General features: G+C 48.1%; 1 protein-coding gene across 4 annotated transcripts in view; it reads right to left on the bottom strand.

Annotated features, from left to right (window-relative positions):
* Window positions 1-13,419, bottom strand: part of PKNOX2 (PBX/knotted 1 homeobox 2) — a 186,457-nt gene that overhangs the window by 88,700 nt on the left and 84,338 nt on the right. For 2 of the 4 annotated variants that reach the window (XM_087433884.1, XM_087433886.1), the window contains exons 2-3: window positions 6,943-7,049; window positions 6,211-6,283 (exon numbers count right to left, since the gene is read on the bottom strand). The exons of 1 other annotated variant lie outside the window; for it this stretch is intronic. The gene's annotated coding sequence lies outside the window, so the exon portion shown is untranslated. The remainder of the gene's footprint in view (window positions 1-6,210; window positions 6,284-6,942; window positions 7,050-13,419) is intronic. One more of the 4 variants, XM_004438429.2, reaches the window with a different exon arrangement.

The following is a 13,419-nucleotide window of genomic DNA, read 5'->3' as shown; positions in this document are numbered from 1 at the left end:
GGGACCACCCACAGCTGCAAAGAAGTCCGTGTTCTGGAGGGAAATATGCCCATGACTCACAGGCCAAGAGGCACCTGGCTCTATCTTTTGAAATCCTGTCCAGTTGAGCAGTATCGTTTTTTTCAAGTTGGCGTACCCCATCCTTAGGGGGCATCCCATCTCTTGTCATATCTCCCTGAGTCCTAGCTTCATCCCCCTGCAGAAGCCCCTTCCTGCTCACCTTCCTTTCAGAGCCTTCTCCTTCCTCTCTCAGCCCAGAGGGACTCCAAGCAGCAGTCTGAAGGGGTGACCAGTGAAGACATCTTTGCAGGCCAGCAGTGGGGTTATTACCCACAGACTCTGAAGCAGGCAGCAATTAAACAGAAGTGCAGAGGACCTGGTTCTACCTCCCACTGACTCCTGGCTGTCCCCTGCCAAGCCCCATCCCCTTGAACCTCCAGGCTTGGAAAGTGGTCTGTAGTTCTCTGGCTTCTAACAAGGAAACCTTTAGTCATATGCTGGCCTTTTCTGCTGCACTCAGGCACCAAGGAGAAGTGTTTCCTATTTGCTGCAGAATCATTGAATACTAGCAGCTTGTCTGAAAATTATAACTCTCATCAAACCTTAATTCTGCCTTTTCCGATGACAACTCATTTCCTATCATTGTGGTCTCAGTGGAAAGAGAGTCCTGCCTTCAGGATAGAATTTTTGTGGACTTGAAGTTCAAGATTGTGTTTTTACTTTCTCCTCTTCTTTCTCCAGTTAGATGGACCCCACTTCTCACGGCAGAGCAAGGACCGGGGAGTGGAGGAAGAGGAGACGACAATTTTGCACAGTGGACTCTGGCCCTTGGGGACCAATTAGGATGCTCTGACTTAGAACAGTAAATGATCTTCTGGGATCGGCGTACTTGTTAATCTGGATCTTCCAGTGTCTGGCCCGCTCAGGGAAAAGGAGCGAAGCATCTTGACTCCCAGATCTAGAGGTTCTGTCCAGAGTGGGTTGGTCTGGGCAGGCAAGGGAGCTGCATGTGTGGTGTCTGCTCCCAGAGCCAGTCTCTGGTGTGGGGAGGGAGAGGAAATTGGAATTCTCATCTAAGATGCCCCCCTAAGAGCACAAGGTGGCCTAAGATTGGGGCAGATCCCTGCTATCGGCAGGCCTCTCTGATTTTTCTTCTCTCCTTAGGACCTGGCTGTCTCAGGTCAGAGCAACTGCTCTGCAGCTTTTGGGAGAGAAGTCTGCTGTCTGTTTGTCCTGGAATTAATAAAAATGAAAAAAGGATCTTACTTAACGAGGCACATGCTGTGGTCAGGATTATTCCACTAACAGGAGTGGTGTGTGCACGTGAGCTGAGAAAGGGTGGGGAGCAGGGGAGATGGGCAGAGGGAGATGAAGAGATTGATTGAGAAGGTTGAGGAGAGAGGTCCCCAAGGCAGACATTCAGGGGACGCTGAAGAAATGGAAGGTGCAGGGAACTGTTCATAGTGGGAGGCTGGCAGGTCTGGCTGCCCAGCAGCTCGACCTCAGCTTTCCCCTCACTTCTTGCTCCTTAGCTTCCTCCCAAACCCAGAGCCGATTGTGAGCAGACTGCAGAGTGGAAGCACCCTGAGTGGTCATGAGGTCTGACTTCTTCCCTGTTCAAATGAGAAAACCTGTCCAAGGCCACACAGCAAGTTGGAGACGGGGACCTAACTAGAATCCAGGTCCCAAGTAACAGATTCAATAATCATTTACTGAGCAGCAACTATGTGCCAGGTCCTGTGCTGGCCGTGGAAGTTCCAGAAGAAGGAAACAGAGACAATTGAGCAGAATAAAGAAAGAAATAATGAGAAGAAAATTTCCCAAAGCTGAAGCAAGACAGGTGACTTCAGATTTAAAAGGATCCCAAAGGGCCAGCCCTGGTGACCTGGTGGTTAAGTTTGGCATGCTCCGCTTCGGCAGCCTGGGTTCGGTTCCTGGGCATGGACCTACACCGCTCATCTGTCAGTGGCCATGCTGTGGTGGCGGCTCACATACAGAAAGAGGAAGACTGGCAACAGATGTTAGCTCAGGCGAATCTTCCTCAGCAAAAAAATAAAATAAAATAAAGGGATCCCAAGGGCTGAATACGAGTAACAAAGGAAAAAAGGAGCAAACCAAACCTCAAGCCTCAAGACATGGTGGTAAAATTTCAGAACTTAAAAAGAAAACTACGAGTTTCCATAAATTCTCATTGCAAGATTGGAAATAAGAGGATGGTGGAGCAACATCTTCGAGATCTAAGAGAAAAAGATTTTGAACTGGGATTCTGAGCTCGATCAGATTCTCAATCAAGTTTGAAGACAAGATAAAGTCTATTTTGAACATGGAAGAACTCGTTTATTTCCCTCCCATCAATATAAAAATAACTAGAGGTAGTATTCCAGCAAAACAACGAAGTCAGAGGAAGAGAACAACATAGTCACAAGACAGACGAACGGCCCAGTGTGACTCAAAGGGAGGGAAGACAGCTGGAGGGAAGGAGGGGCAGCCCATTACCCCCAGAGCTCTGGAAGATTCTAGGCAGCAGCCAAGTTGTAATGACGTGGCCAAATCATACTGTTTAGTTCTGTGGTTGAATAACATTTTATCGTATAATCAACCTATAGTCAGAATGCAGAGGTAACTACAGATATATAACAGAATATAAATCTTCTAAATCTTAACATAAAGATAGTAAATATACTACTAGTATACTAAGTAATATGTAATATATAGTATAATATGTTATATATTATATAATATAATATATTAAATTTTTATTTTATAAAATTTTATTTTGTAAAATAAAAATATATAATATATATAATACTATGTACTATATAATATATTATATATAATACTATGTACTATATAATATATACCATACCATATATACATTATATATAATACTGTATATTAGAATAGATAATATCAAACATAGTTTGATAAAAATTGTCAAACTAATACAAATTGGAAGGGGAGGATGTGTGCTAATTTCCCCAGCTTTCATAGCAGGGAGTTGATAGATAAATACATAAATTAAGAAAGAGGAACTTAAGTATATTATGTAAGATAATAAATATTGGCTACCAAACAACTAAAATCAGAGACTGTTCAATGTGGTTGACTTTGGATCATGAACCTTGTGGGCAGAGGTGGGGGAGAGAAGGGACACTTTTTATTTTATATCTTGTACACTATGTACTTTTTCCTCAGGTACATTCTTTACTTCTAATTTAAAAAGTAACTAAAATAAATAATGAAATATCTATATAAGAGAATACTATGTGGCAGTTAAAAATAATGGAGTAGATCTATTTATTTTGACCTGGAAAGCTGTCCATTATATAACCTAGGTTAACAAAGTAAGTTTTTAGCACAGTATTGAAAACATAGTATTTAACTGTGTTCAACAAAACACTCAAACCAATAAAATGCAGTCCCTGCCTGTGTTCTCTGCCCTATGCCAAGTGTCCTGCTCCTGGAACATCTTCCCTGTCTCAGACTTTTGTAAGATGAGTATCTCTTTTTGCAGTAGGAGAGACCTGTTTTGCGTATGTTTCAAGTAACAAATGCTAAGTTCTTGACTGTGAGTGATCAGCCCAAAGACTGGCCTGCGTGAAGCTGCTCAGGGGAGGAAAGCTTCACACATAAGTGCCTGGTGGAGAGAAGCCGAGTGGGGAGACAACGTGAGAATTACAGGTGTCGAGGCTGAAAGGCACCTCAGAGAGCTCCCGGTCCAGCCCCCTGATTTCATAGGTAAAGAACATATGTGAGGCTGGATAAAAGGTCACTCCATTGAATTAGTGTCCAGAAAAGAGAGAAATGGCCTTGTTAAAAGCCAGAGTCAGGATGGGAGCCCACGAGAAGTTGAAGGCTGGAACGGAGGCCTGATGCCAAGGCCCCACAGAGAATCCCATGGGGAAGTAGTGGGGGTGTGTGTGAGGCAGGTGGGGGCCCATTTCAGGGGCTGCTGTTGGTGCAGATGTCTTGACTTTGAGGGGAGACCTGGAGAAATCAGACTAGATCACGTTTCCTTAGTGTCCGCAGTAGCTGGAAGGAAGCAGCTTTAACATGGGAGGAGGAAGCATGTCGGGGCCACTGGGGAGGGGCTTGGAGAGGCACTGATGTTTACTGAGCATTTACCATGTGTCAGACATTGTGTGAGATGCTTTCTAGTACGTTGTCTTACTTAATCCTCACAGAAGCCTTATAAGGTAAATGTGATTATCCTAACTGCATAAAGACAATGATGGTTAAAAAACTTAACTTACTTAACCTGCCCCAAATCCCACAGCCAGCAAATAGCAGAGCTAGAATCTGAGTTTGGGTTGGTCTGGTTCCAGAGTCCCTGCCCAAGGACTCCGAGGGCTTCAATAAATATGTGTTAACTAATTACAGGAGGAGTAACGTCTTTCCCAAACTGGGACACAACAATCTTGTTTCCCTTCCTGAACCCTGCATATGGAATCAGCCCCTCTCCCCAGTCCACAAACATCCAGGCACACTGGCTGGCTCTTGGGGACTAGGATTTACGTTTGCCCAACAGGACTCTGAAAATTCCCATCTAGGAGGATATCAGCAGCTGAGGCTCCCTTCCTCACAGCTCTAGCACTGACACTGCCCCCTGAGGACACAGAGCCCTACTGTGTCAGGGCTGGAAGGAGACAGGCTAGGATGGAACACAAACGCAGGGAGGAGGAGAGGAGCTAGAGGCGCGAATTCTTGGTTTCTAGGTGCTCAGCTTCATACCTGACCTCCACCAACCTCAAGGGCACCCTGACTGCTCTTGCTGCCCCTCAGATGCTGCCCCGGCCTCCCCCTGTGTCTCCCTGGGTGCCTCTGCCTCTGCGGAGCCTCTGACTTCAGGCAGAGGCAGGCAGGCCCAGGAGAGTATGTATGTCAGTTAGGGTTTGTCGTTGACACGTGGAGATCATTAAGGAGGCTTATTTTTAAATTGTAATTGCAAAATGTAAATGCTCCCCAAACTGATGTGTAATTGCTACCCCCTCCACCCCAGCCCTTCCCCTCTGGTGCCAGCTTTGCAAGGAGAGAATTAGAAAATAAAAAGGGGGTGGATTATGTAAGCAAAACGATTTAAAAAAAAAAAAAAAGAGAGCGAGAGAGCTAAGAATTTAAGTGAGACAGCTGGCGGCTTCTCTGATTGCCACACTTCCAGCATTAGCTGCAAAAATTGTCCTTGCCAATTGCACCCATCCAGGCAACAGTGTCAACTGTATTTAGTCCCCAGAACAGACCAGACTGGCACTCACTTGGCAAGATAGTTCGGTGGTCAGTGGGTGTGTGTATGTCTGTGTTTTGGGGGAGTGAGGGGGAAGGTTGGGGTGATATTTGAGGTTAACTCTATCTCATCCATGGAAGCCTTCCATTCTACAGAAAGACACAGCCCACAGCAGGAGTTAGCAGTCCGTCAACCTGTTTTCTTCCTTCCCCATAATCTACTGCATAGGGAGGGCAGGGGCACCTCCATTCTCCCAGGCACTGTCTGGCCTGCTTGGACTCCAGCACCCACATCCTCGGCCTGGAGAGAAAGAGGACTCTGCTGGCTAGGTCAGCAGAAAAAGCTCAGTTCAAGTGCGAGTCCCGGAGCAGGCCACTGGACTTGGGCAACAACACCCGTCCACACTGTTCACCAGGAGACTCTGCCCCTTGGCCTTTTTCACACTTTTTTACCACTCCCATCTTCTTCAAGCCCTCACCACAGGCCTTGACTGCAGTGAATTCCCTTCGATATCAGTGCATGCTCAGGCTCCAAAGGTGGTTGAAAAGATTGTCAACCTGTCCCGGAATGGGCATCACCCAACCCACAGTTGGGGTGAAGACTTGACCGCCCCTAGTTATGCCCTTTTCTCTGGCTTACACCTCTAGGAGCCACAGCATGCTCTAACATGCTCCCCACCCCTTAATGCACCTAAAACACAGAGCTCCCCAAACGGCCAGACGGCAGAGGTAGCAGGACAGCATGGCTGGCCAGTTCGGCCACTCCCAGGCACGTGGGCCCCTTGAATATCCGTGGCTTTACTAACTACATACTTGGGAGCTGGCCCAGGAACAGTCACCTTTCTGGTTAACTCTCTCCCTCTCTCCAGAGAAACCAGCTATTTTGAGGAATCTGGCAATGATTAGGAAGTTGGCAATGATTACTGCCCCTAAAATGAAGGCCGATGAATTGTAAGGTCAAGGTGGCCCTAAGACATCAGGGAAACTTACAAAATCCTGGGCAGGGTCCTTTGGAGTTGGGGCCCAATCTCACCACAACAGATCCAGCCCTTATCATGGCATACTGCAAAGAAAAAAGGGTTGTTCTGGATAACTGGATTTCTAAATCCCTGCCTATACTGGTACTTAGATCTTCAAGATCATGAAGTTACTTAGAGGGATTTTAAAAACTCTATCTGATAAGAGGATTAAATGAGATTCTCTATTCAAAGTGCTGTACACATTCTAAAGAACGATTTCTCAGAGTTCGTCAGAAACACCTGGGATGCAGTTTCTTCTGTGTTCATCCAAACACTTGGGGTGCAGATTCCTGGTCTTAACCCGGACTCACAGAATCAGACTCTGGTGGGAGGTCCAGGAACTGCATTTTTAACAAATACCCCTCGGTAATCCTTAGGCAATAAGCTTGTTTCAGAGGGTTGTACAAATGTTCTCGTCACCGTGGATGTAAGCAACAGCCCACCCATCTGTATCAACAACAATTCATTGTTCACAGAGTAAGTAGAAGAAAAGAGAGCTATCCAGGGACAAGGCATAGCCCTCATCCTGTCCTCAAGGAGCTAAGGAGGAAAGACATGAAAAAATAATGCAGTGATGTGTTTCCTAAGGTTGGATATGCTAAGTGTCGGCTAAGTTATGGGCTGCTTCTCAAGGTTTTCAGAAGAAAGATAATCTGCCTGGAGGGTTTAACTATGTGTTAAGGCATGAAGAAGCATTTCTTACTGTTCGGGTGATCCTGGCAGCCTCTAGGATGGCCCTCAGGAGACTCACTCCCTCTTCTCACTTCCAGCTGGGCCAGAAATTCTTCCTGTCAGCTAGAGCCAAATCACCTGCGAAAAAGGGCAGAGCAGCTCTCAGAAGGGAAGGCTAAGGCACAGGGTGATCCAGAACAAGGGGACGCGGGCTCTGTGCACCGGCCCCTCCTCCCTAGGCTGCCGATCAGGGATCTATTTCATTTGCTCTACAGACCTGGCCCCCATGTTTACCTTTCACCTCTCTGTCCTCGGTGTGGCCACTCAGGCCCACCGAGCCATTTTAGAGCCCACACCCTTGTCACAGTTGGAAGTGCCCTGTTGTCACCTTGACAATAGGCATACATGCGGCCCTCTCTCCCCTCCAGTGTGGGCAGGTCTCAGTGATTTCCGGGCCCTGTGTAGACCACAGCTGGCTTCTTTTAAACTGTATGGAACTCAGAGGAAGGGTAGCAGTTGCAACCTTGTCAGGTGGGCAAATGAGTTCCAGATCCTTTCCCAGTGGCAGGCTTTAGCTGGGGGTCTGGGGAGACACAGATGGGGTGCAAAGGAGGGTGCCTGCAGGCAGCGGGGAGCAAGAGTCAAGAAAGCAACAAACCCAAAGCAGAAATTAGTAGGCAAGGACAGCCTTGGCCTAAAGGCGGCTTTGGCTGCACCACTTCTCTATTTACGTTTAGATTAAAGTGAATTAATTTTGTTTCTCAATATTTGAGATGGACCAAGGTGTCCAGAAATTGAGCTTGGTGGTCAGTGCTATTATAAGGCCTGGCCTGACACTTCCAGACATTCATATTAATTTCTCCTTGTGGGTCAGGTCCTCGGGGCCAGGATGGAAGGGTCATGGGATGGGGGTGGAGGCGGCTGCTCCAAGCCTTGGGGAGCATGGGGGCAGCATTGGGGATCATCTCCAGTCAAAAGCTGCAGCCCTACACAAGAGGGAAATGCATCCTTAACCTTCACAGTTCCTTCCTAGTTAACACCATCTTAGTCTCCCTGTAAAAACACATTTGCACCTCAGTAAAGAATGTAATTAACTGGTGACATGACAACAGGAGGAGCTAAACAGTGGCCCGGCTGGGAGCTGCAATGGGGAAATGGAAATGTAGACATTTGCCTGAACGAGACTTTCCTGCCTTCCTTCGGGTGTGAGTGTGTGTGTGTGTGCGCACGTGCACACTGCTGGGAGGTGAGGGTGGCAGAGATACAGCATCCGGGATCCTGAAGGGGCATAAATTCCCGGCTGCAGGAGAAAGCTGGAGCTGCAGGAGATAGGATGGGATGAGCTGAGAGAAGCTCCAAGAGTGGGCAGGCTGATAAATGAATTTCCATTAACAAAAGATCTCTGGGTTGAAAAAAACCCTCCTCCCTACATTCCAGACTCCTCTCAAGAGGAAGTGAGGGATAGAGACCCATTCAAAGCAGCAAGAGGCTCAGGGCCCTCTGGCAGTTGCCTGCCCTGGGGCAGCCACACAGAGGGGCCCAAGGGATGGGACCCAACCGAGAGAGAACGTGTGGTGAGCAACACATTACTTGTCCCACTCCCCCAACCCCTGCTCCAGCCTGCTCCTCCTCCACATGGCCCTGTCTGAATTCTGCGAATGACTCCCAGTTCTCGGGCCCCTCAGGCAGCAAACCTGGGAGACACGTCTGATTCCTCCCTCCCCGAGCCCCAGCTCATTTTCACTCTCCCATCACTCCTCACTTCCCATCCCTTTCCAGTCAGGGAGAAGATGGTCTTCCCTCCTTTCCATCCCCAGTGACAACCTAGAGAGGGCACTCATCCCTGGCCATGCCCCCCAAGCCCCTCCTCATCCCTGCTGTTAGCCCCTCCAGCCTGTTAGCTGCCTCCAGACTGAGCTTCCCAGCAGACAGCTTCATTCTGCATCTACCCGGGGCCTCGTACAAGGCAGACACTGCCAACGCAGCGATGAGCACCCACTGCCCTTGATGGGCTTACAGCCATGTCACCTCCTAGTCCAGAATTTTCCATGACTCTTTACTCATAGAAGGCACCAACAAGCGCTCACTGATTGCATTATACCAGGTGGAGTCTGGCCGCTAACTGCCTTTCTAGACTCATCTTTAACCCATCACCCACAGGCTGTCTACCCTCCATCCAAACACAACCACTTTCCATTCCCCAAACCTGTCCCACAACTTCCCACTTCTCTCACTGCCCCAGTTCTATATTTCTACCTGACCAGACCCTAACCATCCTTCAATGTTCAACTCAGACATTCTGGATCTTTCCTCTAGAGCCAGAAGTAATTTCACCTCCTCTGTGTTTCCACGTAACGTGCTGTTTGTCATTCTCTGAAAGCTCTGCCACATTCCGTTTCACTCTGCAGTTATCTGTCACATCTTTCATCTCTTTCTAAACCGTGAGCTCCTCATGGGCAGAGGCCCTGTCTTATGTCTGCATAATTTTTCAGTTTACAAAGTACTTTCATATGTAATATCTTCTTTAACACTTAAAACAACGTTTAGAAGTTGATATTTTAATAACTCAATTTTTATTACCTTTACAAAATAATATATGCTTATTGTACAAGATAGATAAATAAGAGGGAGAAAGGTTAGTTATAATCCTACAATACAAAGACAACCACACTTAATATGTAGAGAAAAACTCTTCTTTCTTGAAAACAGTATCATACTATATACACTGTTCTGTAACCAGCCTTTTACATTTAGCAACATATCATAAATGCCTTTGCATATAAGGGAAATATATACAATAATTTTAGTGGCTATATGGCATTCCATTTATGGATGTACTATAATCACTCAGCCAAATTTCTATCATTTGTTGTTTAGATTATTTCCAGTTTTTGCTATTATAAATAAATAATGGCCATTGTTATAGGAGAATTTTGATCCAGACTTGATCATTGTCTCAGGATAGGTTTCTAGATGTGGAGCTGCCAAATCCAAAGGTATGTTCATTGTAAAGAAGTTTTGCAAATGACTTGCAGGAGGGCCGCACCCATTTACATGCTCTCTGCAGTATGAGAGAGGCCTTTTTCTTTGCCAGGTGGGTGTTCCCGTTTCATAGATGTGGATAATGAGGCTTAGGAAAGTCAAGCACTGGGCTTGCCCAAGGAAACAGCCAGCAAGCGGCATGTCTCCCGGCCCTAGACATTTTGCTCTTCCAACCTCCCCACTTCTCTTTGCTCTTGTGTTTCTTACCATCCCACTAGTAAGTGCTGGGATCCCCACAGGAGAAGGCAGAGGAGAGTGTGTCCTGAGCTGTGGGGTGCGCCATTCCTGGGAGCTCTGCTGAAGTCAGCGCCACACCCCACCCCCTCATTTCTCAGGTGTCTCAGGCCTGCTTGGCAGATGAGAGCTCTGTTCTTGGGTAGTTTTTTACTATTCCCTCCCCCCCTCTTCTGGGCAGGTGCAAATTGGTTCAATTTAGTCTCCATGTATTAGGAACCTCTCATGTGCTGGGGCCTGGGCATACAAAGGTGAAATGAGTGCGCACACGCACACACACACACTCACACACGCTCTCCCTGTCTTTGAGGTGCTCACAGTCCACATGGTAAGGAAATAACTGTACCCCACAGTGTGTGGATGATGCTGCTCCTGGCTGGTGGCCTCACCACCTGCTTTTCTGCCAGACCCCACAGGGCAGGGTGGGGGACAGAGTCCAGTCAGGGCTGTGGAAGGAGGAAGCCCTGCCTGCCTGGCGTGTCCTTCAGCCTCAGCTGCTTTTTATCTGTGAGGAGATCAGCCCTGTGCTAACATCTGCCAATCCTCCTCTTTTTTTTTGCTGAGGAAGACTGGCCCTGGGCTAACATACATGCCCATCCTCCACTTTATATGGGACACCACCACAGCATGGCTTGCCAAGCAGTGCGTCTGTACGCGCCCAGGATCCGAACCAGTGAACCCCGGGCCGCCGCAGCGGAGCGCGTGCACTTAACCGCTTGCGCCACCAGGCCGGCCCAAGCCTCAACTTCTAATTGTGTTCTTTCTGGCACTGAGGGGCCGGAGCTCCCTCCTGATGTCCCGCCGCAGCCACATGCTTTTTTGTCTCTCTGCTGTAGCTGTACCTCTGTCCCCTCCCTCCACCCCTAGGACGGCAGTGAAGAGCTGGAGCCCCTCAGAGAGGAACCGCACCAGTATTAGGAGAAGCCAATCACGCTCCCCAGTCAGGGACTGATAAAATACACAGTTGAGAGAGGACAGACTGTCTGAGGTGACACCAGCTTGCCCCAACACGGGGCGCCACTTCAGGGCTACAAAACACGTAGATTTCTCCTTTCCCAGCACTGACGACTACGTAGTTCCCAACAGCCTGGAGAAAGCTTCAAGGCAGAAATATAGCCTGTAATCTCCTTTCCGTCACTGCCAGCTATTCTTCTGAGCATAAGGAGGGCGACTCTGACTTTTTTGACAGAAAGTGCTGAGGAGAATGTGCTGGAGTTGGGGGCAGGAGACTACCCAGGGTGGCAGCCACCCTTCCCATCCCAGTGCAGCTCTGTGAGCCGCACTGCCCTCCACACTCGCGCCTGCCTTGCCCTGAAGGAAGAGCCTGAGTGCGCCTTTTTAGATCTTGGCCAGAGAGCACCCCCCACCCTCCCTTTTGTCGTCTACAAAGTCCTTCTTCTCTAGAGGCTAACGCTGCTGCCCTGACCCTGTGGCTGGGCTTGGGCCCAATGGACAGACAGCGTGACACGCCGGGCGGCAGACAGAAAGATGGAGAGAGGAGAGATGGATGGAAGACACAGGCTCTGTGTGACCTGAGGGCCCAGCTGTTTCAGGGGACAAAGAAGGAAGCAGGAGCTTCATCTTGAAGAATAAGTCTCTTCTGTCCCCACAAAATCCACAGAAAATGCAGTGGCCCCACCCCCAGCTTTTTAGTTCTGATCAGGCCCCTCCCTGCCTCTCCACATTCATTTCACCAGGGCACCCTCTGAGAACACCTTTGGCTGTTTTGCCAACACTTTTTGCAAATGAATAGGACAGCAAAGAAGACTGAGCCTCTGGAATCTCTGGCCAGAAGCTCAAACCAAAGGCCTGTCCCCTGTCCGCTCTGGGGAAGCTCCCACCATGGTATCTATCTCAGGAGCAAAAAACACCCAAGTCTTTGTTCCCACTGACCTAAGAGCCTTGAAGGAGTCGGTTCTCACTCGAGCCCACCCCAGGCCCTCTTCTTGCACAAGTGCAGCGAGGGAAGTGTGGTTTGCCTGCCAGGACCCTCAGGCATTTCCCCAACGGCGGACACTCATGACAATCTATATGCTCCTCCCACCTCCCTGCTAGGATGAGCCAGCTAAGGAAGCCGGGCAGCTGGTTCCAGCTCTGCCACAAGCTTGCTGTGTGATGTTGGACAACATCTCTAAATTCTGTTTCGTCATCATCATCATCAATCATCATTGTTGTCATCTGTAAACAAGAGGCTGGACCTGACAGTGTGATATTCTCTGACTGTTCTTGATCAGTTATTGAACTCAATTGTCCCAGCAAAAGTCTCAAATTTCACTGGAGCAACAAGGCCAATCTCAAAGAGACTAGATTCCAATCCTCTGCGAAGAGAGGGCCTCCTTGGAAGCTAAAATCATTTACAGACTTGTTTATACTGTTTCTCCCCTGCTCAAAAATCTATAATGGTTTGTCAGGGCCTAAGAAGACAAAAATCCAAATTTCTTAGCCTCCATTCTTGTCCTCTGCAGTCCACCTAAACCTACCTCTCTTCCCTAATCCCCTGGTCCTTTCAAACCTGAGCCTTTTCTCCGGCCACGCTAGGTGCCACAGTCTCACAGCCAAGCACTCACCAGGTCTGAGCCCTCTGCCCCCTTGCTCAGGCTGTCATGCCATTCTGGAGGGCCCTGTGCACCCCTTTCCTCTCTGCTACCCAGGTCCTGTCAACCCTCGAAGACAAGCTCGCGTCCTACCTTTCTCTGAACTTCTGCAGCAGAATGAAGGCAGCCTCTTGCACCCCCACCCTGTCACTGGCCCTTAATCTTACTTTATTTTGTGAACTTCTGCTTTCTGTGTTGATCTAAATCTCCTCAATGGCATCATAAGTTTTTGAGGAAAAGACCTGTGTCTTCTATTTCTCTGATGCCCTCCATACAAACCTGAGTTAGCACCTTGCCCATGTAGATCATCAGTAGTGTCATTCTTGTCACATGAAGAGGGACCACTACTGGCGAATACTAATTCAGACCAATGCTTAGTCAGTTCAGTTGAGAGTGTGCCAATTTGGTTAATATTACTCATTGCCAAAGGCATTACAAATCTCTATATTTCAATGTGTTTCTGAATTGAGAGCTTTTGACCAAACTGTGGATTATTTCATATGCCTCCCGCACTAATATCAATAAGTGAATGTGGGGAAGACAACATAGGGAAAAAGGCTTTGAAGTCAGACGAACTTGGATTCAAATCCTTCATCTCCCTCTGCCCGGCTGTGGGACCTCTCTAAGTCTCGGTTTTC

This window comes from Ceratotherium simum, chromosome 7 (assembly GCF_057802395.1).
Source record: "Ceratotherium simum simum isolate JZ-2026a chromosome 7, ASM5780239v1, whole genome shotgun sequence".
Taxonomy (NCBI): Eukaryota; Metazoa; Chordata; class Mammalia; order Perissodactyla; family Rhinocerotidae; genus Ceratotherium; species Ceratotherium simum.
This window is presented reverse-complemented; position numbering and strand designations above follow the sequence as displayed.